Source organism: Callospermophilus lateralis, unplaced genomic scaffold, assembly GCF_048772815.1.
Source record: "Callospermophilus lateralis isolate mCalLat2 unplaced genomic scaffold, mCalLat2.hap1 Scaffold_271, whole genome shotgun sequence".
NCBI lineage: Eukaryota > Metazoa > Chordata > Mammalia > Rodentia > Sciuridae > Callospermophilus > Callospermophilus lateralis.
In genome coordinates, this window is record NW_027513445.1 from 825,524 (window position 1) to 832,660 (window position 7,137).

Below are 7,137 nucleotides of genomic sequence, written 5' to 3' on the forward strand. Positions count from 1 at the left end.
CAAATATGTAGTCACCGATAGGAATGATATTTGAGAGCATTAGAGAACCAGGACATGGATGTTTTTAGTAATACATGGTCACATTCGATTTAGGCTTTGGAACAATCATAAGTGTGACCCTTGAATTTTGTGTCAGGAATATTACTGAGATGAAATGTATATGTATATCAGGTGAGTAGAGTATTTCAACGTTTCTGAAGCAATATTTTAAAGACTTATACTTTAGTATTGGGAATACAAAAGGTGTACCCTGTGTCTATGAATATGGATAAGATGCCATAATAGAAAATACTGTAAATAAATAACATAGCTGGTTCCAACTTTAAATAATGGATTGAATTGATATCTGAAAATATATAGAAAATCTTATATTGATATATATACATTCCTTCCAACCAGTTATACATCTAATTTTGATATTAGCATTACGGTTTATCACGAAGAGTGTGTGAGTTTTGCTTCAAAAATGATTATGGAAATTGAAAATAATGTGTTTGGAACGAAGTCTCATTAAAAGACCAGTCAAGAAACATGGAGGAATGCATGTGTTCTGAAGCAGGAAGTGATTGAAAGTGAACCAAATGCCTATAAGTTTTTGAACTTGTGGATGAAATGATATATCCTATGATGTCCATAAACTGAAGAAATAGTAATGTACAAGTGTTGAATATAAATGACCTTCAAATATACATCATGTCCCATAGGGCCCTACTTGCATTCATGTTAAACTGGGTCAGTTACTGTAGAAATATTAGGATTTGTAAGCACCATTCACCGAAGTTAGTTTTCAGTACTAGGAAATAAATATGTATTTCAGGTGGATGAATATTTCTGAGAAAAATCTTGTGAATTGTTGATTATAAATCCACATATAGAAACATGAGTGAATTTAGGAAGTGTATAATAAGACACATATATTTCATATTTTGAAAAATCTGGAGAGTATATATATATATATATATATATATATAGAGAGAGAGAGAGAGAGAGAGAAATAGATATATAGATAGATACATAGATAGAAACACACATTCAAAGATATTAAAATGTAGCAATATATATGACAATCGAAATTCATCCTGAAATATATATCATCCACATATCCAAATTTATTCATTTTACTGAACATGGATTTATGTATAATGTTGTTCATCTAGGAAATTCACCCTCAGGTTGAATTCCAGTTCCATCAGTATTTAGGGGGAGTGATCTCTTCTCACAATTTGTATCTTCCAAAATCAGTGAGCTCACAAGAATGTACATGTGATACCAGGTAGGATTCTAAATATGCCTAAAATAATACATGTGCTCAATAGGATACAGAGAAAGGGAGACAGAAATTTACAAATGTGTTAACTTTAAAAACTCATGGAGAAATACTACAATGAAAAATTGACTAGATTTATAACACATACCATTGATAAAGCATAAGGCAAATTAAAGTATACACCATGCTTCCTATGAATGGCCTGTATTCGTATTCTGTTAGGTTTCTTTTTCTCATATTAGGATTAGTAGTCAGTGTCTAGTAGGGTATGGGTTAGTGTCAGGGATTCAGTATTTCAAATGGAAAATAGCAAAATGAATCTAATGTGTATGCAATTATGTTCTACACAAAAATCTTCCCACTCTCATCCAGAACAATGCCTTCACATTACCTTCGCCCCAACTAAGACACAATTAGTGGAGAAGAGTTAGAAAATCTGTGATTACATATGTGGAAAGGAAAATGATCAGGAGTTCACAAACTTGGAGGTGGTAGAACAGTTTCCAAAAGTAAGGGAGAGGGTAAACACTGCACAAACTTGGAGCTCTGCTGGCCTAATTACTTTTTGATTAACTGCCTCTGAGGTTGGGCCCTTGAAATATATGTTGTTGTCAGGAGTTTAGCGTCCTTGGTAGTGAGACTATCAATGCTGGGTCTGCATCTATGTGACCTGGAGGACATGCTTTCTTATTTTCTAGTGAACATGAGGCAGCAGTTCTTAATTTTCTCTTTTTAGGAAACTGTGGCCACTGGTCTAAGTGTCTACCCGTGTGGACTGTGAAGCCATTTGGTCATCCTCCACTTTTCATGGTGTTTCTTACTGCTGCACTGGGAGTTTGGTATTGGCTTCACAAAATACAAGGAGTACAACTGGGACACAGTTCTGGAGGGAGGACTCTCACGTGTGGTGGGTCAGGGTCTGCAGGAGAAGGCACCAACCATGCTTCTATCCCACATAGCTTTCCACCTTGACCAAAGCAACCTGAGTCTGGAATTTGCCCTGAACCCTCTCCATATAACAAGATGCCTTTACATATAAGGGTCTTCTGGGTTCACCATGTCAGTCACAAGTCATTTGGAAGCCAATGGCAGATCCACGTGGCCCCACCACAGATGTTTTTTCACACACCTACACTCCACTGCTTTAGGCCCCCTACTCGACAGGGTCCAAATTTCTGGCATCTCTGTTCTACACCATTTTCATGAAACCCAGTGAATTAAGGCAGGGTCTGGTACACTCATGATCAGCAACAGGACATCCAAAGGTTCTCCAGTGCCAACTGGTCATGGGAATTTTAAAAATTTCATGATATTTATCTAGCCATTTTTCAAGGATGACGTTGGAGGCACTGGGGGTTTCAATTTATACAGGAACCTGTAAATAGTGAGGAATATCATTGCAATAAAATCTCTGGAGAACTCTCACAGGCAAGGCTTTCCAAAGAGTTGCCACAAGGTCACATGAAGCCAGGGCCATTGAGGTCTACAATGTGAGGTACATATGTGTTAAGACTCTCAACTATACATGCCAAGAATTTCAGAATAAAATCATGTGATATCCTTGCTGAGATTCCCAGTGATCTGTGGAAAGCCAAACTGGGCGTAGATCTAAGTTTCCAAGGGCGAATCTCATGCGTGGCCTCCTAAAATACCAACATAATTTATGGCAATACTTCTCTGAGGTCAGTTCCAGAACACAGTCTCTAAATGGAATTACACCAGAGTTCAAGCACAGGTTGACCCAGGCATCTCTTGCAACTGCCACACAAATGACCACAATTAAAACCAAAACACTCCCACATGGCACTCATCTTCTTCTATATATACACTCATCATAACCTGTGCCTGGAAGTTTCCATGAGGGGCGCAGTCCAAGACAGTGTCCAAAAAACTCTCCCTTGCCCTTAATTTGCCTAAAGTCAGGGTGGTCTGGACACCCTTCCTGTGAACCAGGAGTGATCAAATAGACCTGCGGTTAATACTGCTCCACTTCTCCAATCTGAGGCCTACTGACTGTGGGGCTTAGATTCTTTATTTGAATTGGAGTTATGAGAAAACTCAAGCATCTATGGGCTAGAATCTGCAGGGCTTTGAAGAACTCATTTGACCCAAATGATCCCTATTCTCACTGATGTAAGTCAGGAACCTTACAGAGGAAGGTGAGAGACTTAATCCACAATGATTGCTCTTTTGGCCATTTTGGTTTTGGATGCACACATGGGATCTTTCTTTATATCCATTAGGCACAGAGAATCTAAGCCAGAGTGTCACACAGGGCCAGGAGGCTGATTCAGACACATACCTTTCCAAAGCAATTAAGCAAAGACACACAGGTGATGCCCATTCATTTCCATTTGAAAACTGTTTTCATCAGGCTTCACAAAGGATTGGCCTTAGGCAAAGACCTTCCTGACATTCAGGGCAACAGAAGAATAGGTAAGAAAAAGGCCCAAAGCAGGGTTTTTCCACTGAGACTCCCTGGTCACACTGATATCTGAGTTTTCTGAGATGCTCGCCATTCCCTTCAGCTATCCAGTACATGGCCATGTCACAGAGCTTTGAGGTGATACATATCTTGGACACAAAACCATGAGACTATTATGGAGAGTGGCCAGAATTCAGGACGAATACAGGAATTTAGGATCATAGTAGGTCTTGCCCATGGATAAGGCAAGCTGCAGTCCATTCATAAATTGGGCAAGATGAATGCTGGGAAGCTTTCTCCCAGACAGGACACACCCATTGTGGCATTCTTTTTTTTAATGTCTACAACCATGGAGACAGGGGGATACACAGACATAGAGACACTCGCCTTGTCAAAGACTTATTGGAAACATTCCACTCCAAAACAAACAAACCGACTTTTTTTTACCTATTCTCAGAACATGAGACAAAACCACAAACTGTCATCCACACACACCAAGGCACCTTTCCCCCAAGTAGGTCTGTGACTATCCGGAGTGTCCTCTGACTGGTAGGCCATATGATATTTCTCAAAAATGGTATTTCCTGTCATAGATCTGGTCTCCTTTGACAACTCTGTGAAGTTGTCAGGAGCCAGCGGTGAGCCACTTTCTGTCCTCTCAGGAAAGGCCCCTCTTCAGAGCTATCCTGGCATTTGGCCACCCTCACATTAGTAGGTCCCAAGAAAGACTGACTCTCTCCTTGGTAAATCCAAACAAGTGAGCTCACTGGGACTGGGACTGGTACTGGTAATGGGGGCCTGAATTCCTGGATCCTAAATTCAGAGAGTCTCATCACCAAGGAAGTAGGTGAGGTCACTTTCTTCAGGAACTGAATGAGGTCACTGCCTTGGCCACCACTTTGTCCTAACAGTTGCTTCGTATGCTCTCTGAGATGGAGGCTTTGCCTACTTTCTGTGACACTTTCACAAGTTAGAATTGTATAGAAACCATAAGTACCTGGGAACAGCTCTCCACCCAGGCTTGGTTTTGTCCTTTTTCACTACATTAAGAAGAGAGAGGCTGATTCAGACACATCCTTTCATCCTGACCGGGTTGTGTGCCATGGAAGATGACTTCTGCTCTCTCAGGTCCTTCATAGCTGACTACATCTTCTCAAGGGATTATTTCTGCATGGACTTCTATGGTTCTCAGCTGGTGGAAGATCCTCTACCTTCCTGTATTTTAAGACCAACTCTGTCCCTGCTCTTCTGTAAAGTGAGATAGAGTGAACAGTGTATGGTTAGGGTTAAAAGCATGTTTGATTTGAGTTAGGAATCATTCTGCTGGATGAATAATGGTATTGGGAATCTGTAATATTTATAAGAATATAGACGTGAAATATATGTATGAGAACAGAGATCTAGGAATGATTTGAAGCCCAGGAAGGCATTGGGCCCTTGATTGAGATAATTAGCTTGAATTATGTTCTGCACCATGGTCTCAGATAAATCGATACACAATGGTATAGGACCAGGTACCTTGGATGATTGAATGTAGAAGAGAACATCCAGTCAAAAAGGGATAGTCTGTAGGATTAGGAAGATAGTCAGTATGTTTAGGAAGAATAGTGAGTCTAGGAATTGGAACAAAAGTTCTTTAGCAATAGGGTTTCAGTTAGAGAGTGAATGTGAATGTCAGCACATGTGAAGAGACCATCACAATGATGAACTGGGGAAAATAGATATCAATAGGGACATTTGGAAATCATGCAAAGTATAAAGTCAGTGATAGTATTAGATATTTTCAAGAGGGTTGAGGTTGAATATATTTTCTTAGAAAGAAACAAATATGTACTCACCAATAGGATTGATATTTGAGAGCATTACGCAAAATGGACATGGATGTTTTTAGTAATCCATGTTCACTTTCCATTTAGGCTTTGGCACAATCATAAGTGTGATCTTTGGATTTTGTATCCAGAATACTACTGTGATAAGATGTATATGTAGATCAGGTAACAGGAGTATTTCTTCCACCATTACGGGGAGCAAAATTCTGAAAACTTATAAATTAGTACTGAGGATACAAATAGGTGTACCCCGTGTTGATGATTATAGAGATGATGCTAGAGATGATGCATGAATAGACCATATTGTGAATAAAGTATATAACTGGTTCCAAGTTAAAATAATGGATTGAATTTACCTCTGAAAATATATAGGAAATCATATATATATATATATACATATACATTCATTCCAACGAGTTATATATCAAATGGTAATATTAGGGTTACAGTTTATCATGAAGAGTGTGTGAGTTTTGTTTCAAAAATGATTATGCAATCGAAAATAATGTGTTTTTTGAAAGAAGTCTAGTGAAAAGACCAGTAAAGAAACATGGAGGAATACATGTGTTCTGAAGTAGGAAGTGATTGAAAGTAAACCAAATGCCTATAAATACCTATACATTTGTGAACTTGTGGATAAAAAAGTATATCTTATGATGTCCATTAACTGAAGAAATTGTAATGTACAAGTGTTGAATAAAAATGAACGTCAAAATACACATCATGTTCCATTGTAATCTACTTGCATTGATGTTAAACTGGGTCAGTTACTGTAGAAATATTAGGATTTCTAAGCACCTATCACTGAAGTTAGTTTTCAGTAGTAGGAAACCAATATGTATTTCAGGTGGTTGAGTATTTCTGAGATTAATCTTGTGAAATGTTGTGAATAAATACAAATACAGGAACATGAATTAATTTAAGGAGTGTATAATAAGACACATATATTTCATATTTTGGAAAATCTGGAGAATATATATATATATATATATATATATATATATATATATATATACACACACACACACACGCACACACACACACACACACACGCACACACATTAATATGCAGCAATATATATGTGAATCGAAATTCATCATGAATTATAATTCATCCACATATCCAAAAATATTCATTTTATTGTTCATGGATTTATGTTAATTATGTCTAATGTTTTTCACTAGGAAGCTCACCCACAGGTTGAGTTTTGAGTTCCATCAGTATTTAGGGGGAGTCATCTCTTCTCACAATTTTTATATACCAAAGTCAGTGAGCTCACAAGAATGTACGTGTGATATAAGGTAGGATACTATATATGCATAAAAAGATACATGTGCTGAATTGGCTTCAGAGAAAGGGAGACAGGAATTTTCAAAGTGTTAACTTTAAGAACTCATGAAGAAATATTACAAACAAAAGTTGACTAGATTTATAATGCATTCTCTTGATAAAGCAGAAGGCAAATCCAAGTATACACCATGCTTCATATGAAAGGCTTGCATTTCTATTCAGTTACGTTTCTTTTTCTCCATAATATTAGGATTAGTAGTCAGAGTCTAGTAGGGTATTGGTTAGTGTCAGGGATTCAGTATTTTAAATGGAAAATAGGAAAATG